The following is a 14,161-nucleotide window of genomic DNA, read 5'->3' as shown; positions in this document are numbered from 1 at the left end:
TCAACATCCACTATACATCCCACACCACCAACATCCAAATAAGAGAACGGGTCATTCAGTACACCGGGCGTCATGATATTTCAAAGAAACGGCGCAAATTTGCAAAGGGTGACTTAACTTTCTTCTTGGCCCTGGTCCTCGTTCAAACAACTATTGGGCTTTAAGTTGAAAACAATGTGGAAGCCCTTTTCAGATTTAATACTTCAGTGATTTTGGCAAAATCATGGGTATTGAAATTCTCGGCAAAAACCCGGTTTATCTCGGAAAACCCTCCAAAACCTTGGTAAATTCTTGTCCAAAATGGCATTTTCTTGACCAAAGGGTTCTGCTGGTGCAAGGGAACACTAGCAAATACCATCTTGCAGGCACAGTAGATGAGGCCGTACAAAGTTAATTTGGATGGACGACGTGATGCCCTGAACAGGAGGAGGTTGATGCCATAGCTCTGTCAGTATCATCACATCGTCTCGATATTGTGAGAAGAGCTGTTCATTGACTACGTGCACAGTGTTGTACATTGCTTCGGTAACAAAAGTTTTTAACGTAAATCGCTGTTCATGTAGTCAGTCAAATTAACGTCGAGTCCTTGGATATTAAGATTGTTCGCTCCATCGATTTCCTTGCGACCTTAGGAAAAACGCTATTTCGCAAGAGTTTTTTTTCTTCAATGCACCGAATTCCTGGTGAGCTAGTTTTTTGTTGGTCGGATATCTGACACGTTTTCACGTACATGTACATGTCTAGTTTGAATATGGCCATTTGCCTGTTAAGGTCTTACCAGCCCGTGCAGCAGACTTGTTACGATTGATGCCGAGACCAACAGAGAGGTTGGCATGAAATACAAAAACTTGCACATTGGAGGTAGATACCTAAATAGTACAGGATATGCTTTCATTCCCTGAAAACGACCCACGTCTGAAGAACTTTACAAGTACATTTTGTGTATTTCACAGGCGGGGGAATGTGGACCTGGTTCACACCAGTGACGAGACCGTCAGACTCAGCCGCAGAGAGATTTCCAGAGATCCTTCATTTGTCTTATGAAGGCTGCTCGAAATTGCGATCCACTGAAACAGTAAAGAATGAAGTTGATTGCGTGGTTAAAGTATGTCATGGCCCTGCTTGAAAACCTAAGCAAGTAATACACAGCCTCCCATTGTGCCGTTACTTCACCTATCGGTAAACTTGGGAAATATATTTCTGCCAATCGATAAAAAAGTTGGTTTGGCAATGTAAGAATGACAAAGACGATACTGACAACCACCAACATATTTGTTATGCTCCTGAGGTTTGAATCTTGTTTGGGTTGATCATGTATCATATGTCTCTTCAGGAGCATCAGAATAATAAATACATTGAAGATCGTTATTCCAGTGAAGGGTATAGCGGAGTACACAGCGATTCGTATGATGCTCCATTCGTTGCTATAAAATGCGTCATATGGAGATCCAACCGTGTCGGCATTGCACGAGAAGACATCAAGCGAAAGTCCGAAAAAAATGAGGATGTGCGTATTGAGCACAAGGAGTATAATAAAAATCCCCGATATCGTGCAATATGTCACTGTCTTGGTACAAAGTAATCGTGCTTTTAAAGGGAACATGACGCATATAAAACGCTCCATGGTGACAAGGAGAACACACCACGAGGAAAACATCGGTGTGAACTCGATGAAGAAAATGCTGACTTTACATGAGAAATCTGTCATCTCCCTTACTTCGATATCATAACCCCAAATAAGTGCGAATTCAACACATCCAACGTAAAGAACCGTCAAATCGCTCAGAGAAAGAACTATCAGCAGGATTCGCGTCGAAATATTTCCAAGCCGTCCCCTTGCGACCACGACGATTGTTGTTATATTGAAAACAGTACCGATTACAATTAAGATAGGAGCCACGTACGCTGGAATAGCGAACGCTACATGTGCCTCCCAGATGCCTAAATCTCGCAATGACTTTAGGGAATAGTACTCGTACTCGCCGTCCAGTTTCTCCGTCGACGTTGAATCCCGCTCCCATGTGGCGTCCGTCTGCCGCGTCTGCACCATGGCGGACACTCTATCACACTATATGGTAAGAATTTAACGCCGATCTTTTGTGGAAAATCCAATTAGCCTAGTTGGTAAGGGAGGCTTGTGGCCAGATACTTTGATATCTAATTGGTGGTTTTAACTTGAATAACGAATGCGTAGAAAACGATTTGCTGGTTTTATTTTGGAAAGAAATGCACAGAAAACAAATTGCTATGTTAAAATGGGCAGATGTCCTTCGCGTAATTTCATGCAAATCAAGCTGACAAATTGGTTTGCACCCTTCTGTGACTGACCCTTTCAGATCATTTCTTTCTTTTAGGAAAATCGTTCCTTTAGATAGTCAGGAATCAACCAAATATTTTGAAAGTAGCAACAGTTAAGATTAATTTATTCACCACCCGACAAAACAATAGTTAAAACTATTGAGTTGATATAATTTGTCCACCTATTACTTCCCTAGGACACATGAGGTCATCTTGACTTAAATCAGGCAACAAAGCATGCACTTTAACCTCCGCCGTGTTTCGAAACAGTTCGTTCTCTGATCAGCAAATTCAAACATGACACGAGACGACCAAAAGTTGGAGTCAGAGTCATCAACGTTAAGCAATCCCTCACCATGGTAAATAGCCGACAGCAACTTAAGTGAATCAACAATTTCGTGCAGCAGTGTAGAATATCAGTATAACTCGATTCCACGGGTTTGCTGCTGAAGGTTCATAGCCCGAGGCTGCAGGCTGTAGCTGCATCGCATAACACACTAGTAGGAAGCTTTTTCCGACTTAAAAATGGTTTTTCGTGTGTTTCCTGATTTCTTTCCGAGGAAACTCCGAGATTATACGCGTTTTCTCACAATGCTCTTATTTTTCCTGAACCTCAGAAATTCTCATGGCTTCCCCATTAAAGGGGTACACCGTTCATAATTACTTGTGGTCCAGTTGAATAGAAATCGACTGTACACAATGTCGTATAGTGCAGTTATGAGTACAAATTTGTTTAAACTTGGCATTCATAGTATTTGTATATCAGTCTAGATGGCAATGTTGAAATTTATATTCGACCAACGACCAACATCTGAAGGATTTTACAAGTACATTTGTGTATTTCACAGGCCGGGGAATGTGGACCTCGTTCACACCAGTGACGAGACCGTCAAGACTCAGCCACAGAGAGATTTCCAGAGATCCTTCATTTGTCTTATGAAGGCTGCTCGAAATTGCGATCCACTGATACAGTAAAGAATGAAGTTGATGGTGTGGTTAAAGTATGTCATGGCCCTGCTTGAAAACCTAAGCACGTAATACATAGCCTCCCATTGCGCCGTTACTTCACCTATCGGTAAACTTGGGAAATATATTTCTGCCAATCGATAAAAAAGTTGGTTTGGCAATGTAAGAATGACAAAGACGATACTGACAACTACCAACATATTTGTTATGCTCCTGAGGTTTGAATCTTGTTTCGGTTGATCATGTATCATATGTCTCTTCAGGAGCATCAGAATGATAAATACATTGAAGATCGTTATTCCAGTGAAGGGTATAGCGGAGTACACAGCGATTCGTATGATGCTCCATTCGTTGTTATAAAATGCGTGATATGGAGATCCAACCGTGCCGGCATCGCACGAGAAGACATCAAGCGAAAGTCCGAAAAAAATGAGGATGTGCATATTGAGCACAAGGAGTATAATAAATATCCCCGATATCGTGCAATATGTCACTGTCTTGGTACAAAGTAATCGTGCTTTTAAAGGGAACATGACGCATATAAAACGCTCCATGGTGACAAGGAGAACACACCACGAGGAAAACATCGGTGTGAACTCGACGAAGAAAACGCTGACTTTACATAAGAATTCCGTCATCTTTCTCACTTCGATATCATAACCAACAATGAGTGCGAATTCAACACATCCAACGTAAAGAACCGTCAAATCGCTCAGAGAAAGAACTATCAGCAGGATTCGCGTCGAAATATTTCCAAGCCGTCCCCTTGCGACCACGACGATTGTTGTTATATTGAAAACAGTACCGATTACAATTAAGATAGGAGCCACGTACGCTGGAATAGCGAACGCTACATGTGCCTCCCAGATGCCTAAATCTCGCAATGACTTTAGGGAATAGTACTCGTACTCGCCGACCAGTTTCTCCGTCGACGTTGAATCCCGCTCCCATGTGGCGTCCGTCTGCCGCGTCTGCATCATGGCGGACACTCTATCACACTATATGGTAAGAATTTAACGCCGATCTTTTGTGGAAAATCCAATTAGCCTAGTTGGTAAGGGAGGCTTGTGACCAGATACTTTAATATCTAATTGGTTATTTTAACTTGAATAACGAATGCCTAGAAAACGATTTGCTGGTTTTATTTTGGAAAGAAATGCACAGAAAACAAATTGCTATGTTAAAATGGGCAGATGTCCTTCGCGTAATTTCATGCAAATCAAGCTGACAAATTGGTTTGCACCCTTCTGTGACTGACCCTTTCAGATCATTTCTCTCTTTTAGGAAAATCGTTTCTTTAGATAGTCAGGAATCAACCAAAAGTTTTGAAAGTAGCAACAGTAAAGATTAATTTATTCACCACCCGACAAAACAATAGTTAAAACTGTTGAGTTGATATAATTTGTCCACATATTACTTCCACAAAACATACACTTTAACCTCCGCCGTGTTTCGAAACAATTCGTTCTCTGATCAGCAAATTCAAACATGACACGAGACGACCAAAAGTTGGAGTCAGAGTCATCAACGTTAAGCAATCCCTCACCATGGTAAATAGCCGACAGCAACTTAAGTGAATCAACAATTTCGTGCAGCAGTGTAGAATATCAGTATAACTCGATTCCACGGGTTTGCTGCTGAAGGTTCATAGCCCGAGGCTGCAGGCTGTAGCTGCATCGCATAACACACTAGTAGGAAGCTTTTTCCGACTTAAAAATGGTTTTTCGTGTGTTTCCTGATTTCTTTCCGAGGAAACTCCGAGATTATACGCGTTTTCTCACACTGCTCTTATTTTTCCTGAACCTCAGGAATTCTCATGGCTTCCCCATTAAAGGGGTACGCCGTTCATAATTACTTGTGGTCCAGTTGAATAGAAATCGACTGATACACAATGTCGTATAGTGCAGTTATGAGTACAAATTTGTTTAAACTTGGCATTCATAGTATTTGTATATCAGTCTACACAACGGCAATGTTGAAATTTAAATTCAACATTTTTAACGAACAGCGTTGGCCTTTAAGAGATCAAAAGACTAAGTAAATGAACCTTAATGAGCAGTGAATGACCGATATAAATTAATAAGATACAATAACAACAACTTGGTCGCATACTCTCGGATGATTTGGGAATATGTGTCATGACACGAGAAGTAATAGGACTTGTACACCTTTCCCACTCCTTGTGGTTTGCGTGTGAAACCTCGTTATTACCACCTGCTTGTTAATAAAAGAAACAAATGGAGAGACGAAGATGAGTCGGGAGAATAGATCCAGAAGTGACGCCACTAAGTAACTGGAGTTTTATCCTATCCTAGCCAGACTGTAGAGAATTTGGAGCGACAGAATCATCTCAATGACGTCAAACTCCACTTTCAGAGGTCATCTCGGTGTTTTTATATGGGGCAGAATCCTGGACCTTGATCGACGCATTTGAGCTGAACTGCTACAGGAGACTATTCAACATCCACTATACATCCCACACCACCAACATCCAAATAAGAGAACGGGTCATTCAGTACACCGGGCGTCATGATATTTCAAAGAAACGGCGCAAATTTGCAAAGGGTGACTTAACTTTCTTCTTGGCCCTGGTCCTCGTTCAAACAACTATTGGGCTTTAAGTTGAAAACAATGTGGAAGCCCTTTTCAGATTTAATACTTCAGTGATTTTGGCAAAATCATGGGTATTGAAATTCTCGGCAAAAACCCGGTTTATCTCGGAAAACCCTCCAAAACCTTTGTAAATTCGTGTCCAAAATGGCATTTTCTTGACCAAAGGGTTCTGCTGGTGCAAGGGAACACTAGCAAATACCATCTTGCAGGCACAGTAGATGAGGCCGTACAAAGTTAATTTGGATGGACGACGTGATGCCCTGAACAGGAGGCGGTTGATGCCATAGCTCTGTCAGTATCATCACATCGTCTCGATATTGTGAGAAGAGCTGTTCATTGACTACGTGCACAGTGTTGTACATTGCTTCGGTAACAAAAGTTTTTAACGTAAATCGCTGTTCATGTAGTCAGTCAAATTAACGTCGAGTCCTTGGATATTAAGATTGTTCGCTCCATCGATTTCCTTGCGACCTTAGGAAAAACGCTATTTCGCAAGAGTTTTTTTTCTTCAATGCACCGAATTCCTGGTGAGCTAGTTTTTTGTTGGTCGGATATCTGACACGTTTTCACGTACATGTACATGTCTAGTTTGAATATGGCCATTTGCCTGTTAAGGTCTTACCAGCCCGTGCAGCAGACCTACTAAGATTGATGCCGAGACCAACAGAGAGGTTGGCATGAAATACAAAAACTTACACATTGGAGGTAGATACCTAAATAGTACAGGATATGCTTTCATTCCCTGAAAACGACCCGCGTCTGAAGAACTTTAGAAGTACATTTGTGTATTTCACAGGCGGGGATGTGGACCTGGTTCACACCAGTGACGAGACCGTCAGACTCAGCCGCAGAGAGATTTCCAGAGATCCTTCATTTGTCTTATGAAGGCTGCTCGAAATTGCGATCCACTGATACAGTAAAGAATGAAGTTGATGGTGTGGTTAAAGTATGTCATGGCCCTGCTTGAAAACCTAAGCAAGTAATACACAGCCTCCCATTGTGCCGTTACTTCACCTATCGGTAAACTCGGGAAATATATTTCTGCCAATCGGGAAAAAAGTTGGTTTGGCAATGTAAGAATGACAAAGACGATACTGACAACTAACAACATATTTGTTATGCTCCTGAGGTTTGAATCTTGTTTGGGTTGATCATGTATAGTCTGTCTCTTCAGGAGTGTCAGAATAATAAATACATTGAAGATAGTTATTCCAGTGAAGGGTATAGCGGAGTACACAGCAATTCGTATGATGCTCCATTCTTTGCTATAAAATGCCTCATATGGAGATCCAACCGTGCCGGCATCGCACGAGAAGACATCGGTCGAAAGTCCGATAAAAATGAGGATGTGCGTATTGAGCACAAGGAGTATAATAAAAATTCCCGATATCGTGCAATATGTCACTGTCTTGGTACAAAGTAATCGTGCTTTTAAAGGGAACATGACGCATATAAAACGCTCCATGGTGACAAGAAGAACACACCACGAGGAAAACATCGGTGTGAACTCGACGAAGAAAACGCTGACTTTACATAAGAAATCCGTCATATTTCTCACTGCGATATCATAACCCCATGCAAATGAGTGCGAATTCAAGACATCCAACGTAAAGAACCGTCAAATCGCTCAGAGAAAGAACTATCAGCAGGATTCGCGTCGAAATATTTCCAAGCCGTCCCCTTGCGACCACGACGATTGTTGTTATATTGAAAACAGTACCGATTACAATTAAGATAGGAGCCACGTACGCTGGAATAGCGAACGCTACAAGTGCCTCCCAGATGCCTAAATCTCGCAATGACTTTAGGGAATAGTACTCGTACTCGCCGACCAGTTTCTCCGTCGACGTTGAATCCCGCTCCCATGTGGCGTCCGTTTGCCGCGTCTGCATCATGGCGGACACTCTATCACACTATATGGTAAGAATTTAACGCCGATCTTTTGTGGAAAATCCAATTAGCCTAGTTGGTAAAGGAGGCTTGTGGCCAGATACTTTAATATCTAATTGGTGGTTTTAACTTGAATAACGAATGCGTCGAAAACGATTTGCTGGTTTTATTTTGGAAAGAAATGCACAGAAAACAAATTGCTATGTTAAAATGGGCAGATGTCCTTCGCGTAATTTCATGCAAATCAAGCTGACAAATTGGTTTGCACCCTTCTATGACTGACCCTTTCAGATCATTTCTTACTTTTAGGAAAATCGTTTCTTTAGATAGTCAGGAATCAACCAAAAGTTTTGAAAGTAGCAACAGTTAAGATTAATTTATTCACCACCCGACAAAGCAATAGTTAAAACTGTTGAGTTGATATAATTTGTCCACCTATTACTTCCCTAGGACACATGAGGTCATCTTGACTTAAATCAGGCAACAAAACATACACTTTAACCTCCGCCGTGTTTCGAAACAATTCGTTCTCTGATCAGCAAATTCAAACATGACACGAGACGACCAAAAGTTGGAGTCAGAGTCATCAACGTTAAGCAATCCCTCACCATGGTAAATAGCCGACAGCAACTTAAGTGAATCAACAATTTCGTGCGCAGTGTAGAATATCAGTATAACTCGATTCCACGGGTTTGCTACTGAAGGTTCATAGCCCGAGGCTGCAGTCGGTAGCTGCATCGCATAACACACTAGTAGGAAGCTTTTTCCGACTTAAAAATAGTTCTTCGTGTGATTCCTGATTTCTTTCCGAGGAAACTCCGAGATTATACGCGTTTTCTCACACTGCTCTTACTTTTCCTGAACCTCAGAAATTCTCATGGCTTCCCCATTAAAGGGGTACACCGTTCATAATTACTTGTGGTCCAGTTGAATAGAAATCGACTGATACACAATGTCGTATAGTGCAGTTATAAGTACAAATTTGTTTAAACTTGGCATTCATAGTATTTGTATATCAGTCTACATGGCAATGTTGAAATTTATATTCAGTATGTATTTCCGCAATTGGACATTTTTAAATTCAATTACAAATTCAACATTTTTAACGAACAGCGTTGGCCTTTAAGAGATTAAAAGGCTAAGTAAATGAGGCCTAATGAGCAGTGAATGACTGATATAAATTAATAAGATACAATAACAACAACTTGGTCGCATACTCTCGGATGATTCGGGAATATGTGTCATGACACGAGAAGTAATAGGACTTGTACACCTTTCCAACTCCTTGTGGTTTGCGTGTGAAACCTCGTTATTACCACCTGCTTGTTAATAAAAGAAACAAATGGAGAGACGAAGATGAGTCGGAAGAATAGATCCAGAAGTAACACCACTAAGTAACTGGAGTTTTATCCTATCCTTGCCAGACTGTAGAGAATTTGGAGCGACAGAATCATCTCAATGACGTCAAACTCCACTTTCAGAGGTCATCTCGGTGTTTTTATATCATGCAGAATCCTGGACCTTGATCGACGCATTTGAGCTGAACTGCTACAGGAGATATCCACTATACATCCCACACCACCAACATCCAAGTAAGAGAACGGGTCATTCAGTACACCGGGCGTCATGATATTTCAAAGAAATGGCGCAAACTTGCAAAGGGTGACTTAACTATCTTCTTGGCCCTGGTCCTTGTCCAAACAACTCTCATGATGCTCATTGGGCATTAAGTTGAAAACAATATGGAAGCCCTTTTCACTTTCAATACTTCAGTGATTTTAGCAAAATTTTGGGTGCTGAAATTCTCGGCAAAAACCCGGTTTATCTCGGAAAAACCTCGAAAACCTTGGTAAATTCTTGTCCAAAATGGCATTTTCTTGACCAAAGGGTTCTACTGGTGCAAGGGAACACTAGCAAATACCATCTTGCAGGCACAGTAGATGAGGCCGTCCAAAGTTAATTTGGATGGACGACGTGATACCCTGGACTGGCAGGAAGGTTGATGCCATTGCTCTGTCAGTATCATCACATCGTCTCGATATTGTGAGAAGAGCTGTACATTGACTACGTGCACAGTGTTGTACATTGCTTCGGTAACAAAAACGTTTAACGTAAATCGCTGTTCATGTAGTCAGTCAAATTAACGTCGAGTCCTTGGATATTAAGATTGCTCGCTCCGTGGATTTCCTTGCGACCTTAGGAAGAACTACGGTGGCCCATTAGGGACATCATGTTTTTTTTTAGATTCAAATACGATTTTTTTTTCTCGAATTTTCTCCACGGAATTAAGTATTTTCTCCGCGGAAATAACATTTATCTCCACGGAAATAACATTTATCTCCACGGAAATAAATACTTTTCTCCACGGAAATAAATACTTTTCTCCACGGAATTAAGTATTTTCTCCGCGGAAATAACATTTATCTCCACGGAAATAACATTTATCTCCACGGAAATAAATACTTTTCTCCACGGAAATAAATACTTTTCTCCACGGAATTAAGTATTTTCTCCGCGGAAATAACATTTATCTCCACGGAAATAAATACTTTTCTCCACGGAAATAAATACTTTTCTCCACGGAATTAAGTATTTTCTCCGCGGAAATAACATTTATCTCCACGGAAATAACATTTATCTCCACGGAAATAAATACTTTTCTCCACGGAAATAAATACTTTTCTCCACGGAATTAAGTATTTTCTCCGCGGAAATAACATTTATCTCCACGGAAATAAATACTTTTCTCCACGGAAATAAATACTTTTCTCCACGGAATTAAGTATTTTCTCCGCGGAAATAAATAATTGATTCCGCTGATATGATTGGTCCTGCATTTTAGAGGACGAGGTCAAGGTGAAACTATTAACCCTTAAACCCCAACCTTGCGGTAGGCTCGGGAACCAAGCTGTACAGGCGCTGCCCGCTGGAACACGAGGCCGCTTGTCAATCCCGTTTGACATTGTCAGATCTGACTATACGTGTATAGTGTTGGCATGAAGACTGTGGAAGATGTAAGTAACACGATGATTGTCAGATTTGATACGTTTTGAATCATAAAAATGCAGTTGGTAGCATCTTTGTAGAGTGGCCTAGTATCAGTGAAGAAAACGGTACGTGGAGACCCACTGCCGATGTTATGTATAGCTAGCTACTGCGCGCGATAGCTAGCTATACATAACATCGGCAGTGGGTCTCCACGTACCGTTTTCTTCACTGATACTAGGCCACTCTACAAAGATGCTACCAACTGCATTTTTATGATTCAAAACGTATCAAATCTGACAATCATCGTGTTACTTACATCTTCCACAGTCTTCATGCCAACACTATACACGTATAGTCAGATCTGACAATGTCAAACGGGATTGACAAGCGGCCTCGTGTTCCAGCGGGCAGCGCCTGTACAGCTTGGTTCCCGAGCCTACCGCAAGGTTGGGGTTTAAGGGTTAATAGTTTCACCTTGACCTCGTCCTCTAAAATGCAGGACCAATCATATCAGCGGAATCAATTATTTATTTCCGCGGAGAAAATACTTAATTCCGTGGAGAAAAGTATTTATTTCCGTGGAGATAAATGTTATTTCCGCGGAGAAAATACTTAATTCCGTGGAGAAAAGTATTTATTTCCGTGGAGATAAATGTTATTTCCGCGGAGAAAATACTTAATTCCGTGGAGAAAAGTATTTATTTCCGTGGAGAAAAGTATTTATTTCCGTGGAGATAAATGTTATTTCCGTGGAGATAAATGTTATTTCCGCGGAGAAAATACTTAATTCCGTGGAGAAAAGTATTTATTTCCGTGGAGAAAAGTATTTATTTCCGTGGAGATAAATGTTATTTCCGCGGAGAAAATACTTAATTCCGTGGAGAAAAGTATTTATTTCCGTGGAGAAAAGTATTTATTTCCGTGGAGATAAATGTTATTTCCGCGGAGAAAATACTTAATTCCGTGGAGAAAAGTATTTATTTCCGTGGAGAAAAGTATTTATTTCCGTGGAGATAAATGTTATTTCCGTGGAGATAAATGTTATTTCCGCGGAGAAAATACTTAATTCCGTGGAGAAAAGTATTTATTTCCGTGGAGAAAAGTATTTATTTCCGTGGAGATAAATGTTATTTCCGTGGAGATAAATGTTATTTCCGCGGAGAAAATACTTAATTCCGTGGAGAAAATTCGAGAAAAAAAAATCGTATTTGAATCTAAAAAAAAACATGATGTCCCTAATGGGCCACCGTAAAGAACGCTATTTCGCAAGAGTTTTTTTTCTTCAATGCACCGAATTCCTGATCAGCTAGTTTTTTGTTGGTCGGATATCTGACATGTTTTCACGTACATGTACATGTCTAGTTTGAATATGGCCATTTGCCTGTTAAGGTCTTACCAGCCAGTGCGGCAGACCTGCTAAGATTGATGCCGAGACCAACAGAGAGGTTGGCATGAAATACAAAAACTTACACATTGGAGGTAGATACCTAAATAGTACAGGATATGCTTTCATTCCCTGAAAACGACCCACGTCTGAAGAACTTTACAAGTACATTTGTGTATTTCACAGGCGGGGATGTGGACCTCGTTCACACCAGTGATGAGACCGGCAGACTCAGCCACAGAGAGATTTCCTGAGATCCTTCATTTGTCTTATAAAGGCTGCTCGAAATTGCGATCCACTGATACAGTAAAGAATGAAGTTGATGGTGTGGTTAGAGTATGTCATGGCCCTGCTTGAAAACCTAAGCAAGTAATACACAGCCTCCCATTGTGCCGTTACTTCACCTATCGGTAAACTTGGGAAATATATTTCTGCCAATGGGTAAAAAAGTTGGTTTGGCAATGTAAGAATGACAAAGACGATACTGACAACTACCAACATATTTGTTATGCTCCTGAGGTTTGAATCTTGTTTCGGTTGATCATGTATCGTCTGTCTCTTCAGGAGCGTCAGAATAATAAATACATTGAAGATAGTTATTCCAGTGAAGGGTATTGCGGAGTACACAGCAATTCGTATGATGCTCCATTCGTTGTAATAAAAGGCGTGATATGGAGATCCAACCGTGCCGGCATCGCACGAGAAGACATCGGGCGAAAGTCCTTTAAAAATGAGGATGTGCGTATTGAGCACAAGGAGTATAATAAAAATTCCCAATATCGTGCAATATGTCACTGTCTTGGTACAAAGTAATCGTGCTTTTAAAGGGAACATGACGCATATAAAACGCTCCATGGTGACAAGAAGAACACACCACGAGGAAAACATCGGTGTGAACTCGACGAAGAAAACGCTGACTTTACATAAGAAATCCGTCATATTTCTCACTGCGATATCATAACCCCAAATGAGTGCGAATTCAAGACATCCAACGTAAAGAACCGTCAAATCGCTCAGAGAAAGAACTATCAGCAGGATTCGCGTCGAAATATTTCCAAGCCGTCCCCTTGCGACCACGACGATTGTTGTTATATTGAAAACAGTACCGATTACAATTAAGATAGGAGCCACGTACGCTGGAATAGCGAACGCTACAAGTGCCTCCCAGATGCCTAAATCTCGCAATGACTTTATGGAATAGTACTCGTTCTGGCCGACCAGTTTCTCCGTCGGGGGTGAATACCACTCCCCGCATGTGTCGTCCGGTCGCCGCGTGTACATCATGGCGGACACTCTATCACTATAATAAAAAGCCTCCTTTTACAGTTTGCCACCAATCTTTTGTGGAAAATCCAGTTAGCCTAGTTGGTTATGAGTTATGTGGCCAGCCATTTTACTTTCTAATTGGTGGTTTAATCTTGAAAAACAAATGCGTAGAATCGTTCTCTGACCGTCAACTCAAACAGGACAAACGACGACCAAAAGTTGGAGTCGGAGTCACGATACCCTGGACCATTCCTGATGCATCTCTGATGAGAGATTGCGTACCGTTCAGAGAGCGTCATAATTATATATCCTACAGCAAAGTGAATCAACAATTAGTACGTGCGCAGTGTAGAATATCAATATAACTGGAATACACGGTTTTGCTTCTGAGGGTTCATAGCCCCAGGCTCCATTTGTAGTAGCTGTAATGGTTTACACACTCCAGTCCATTCGTAAATGTAATGTCTGCATTGTTTGGGGCTCTGCAGGGTAAACTACTGGTCGGATTTCTTTGAAGTTTTTTTTATTGATTCTTGCACCAAAATCAAACTTCAAAGAAATCCGACCAGTCGTTTGCCCTCTAGATCCCAAACGACTAGGACAGAACATTTATAAATGGACTATAGTAGAAAGCTATTTTTCTTTCCGAGAATACTCCGACATTACCCGAGTTTTCTTACACTGACTGCCTTTATTGTTCTGAACCTAGGACATTATCATATGCTAAGTTAATGAGGTTTAATGAGCAGTGAATGA

The sequence above is a fragment of the Lineus longissimus genome, chromosome 15, assembly GCF_910592395.1.
Source record: "Lineus longissimus chromosome 15, tnLinLong1.2, whole genome shotgun sequence".
NCBI lineage: Eukaryota > Metazoa > Nemertea > Pilidiophora > Heteronemertea > Lineidae > Lineus > Lineus longissimus.
Note: the sequence above shows the minus strand (reverse complement) of the source record.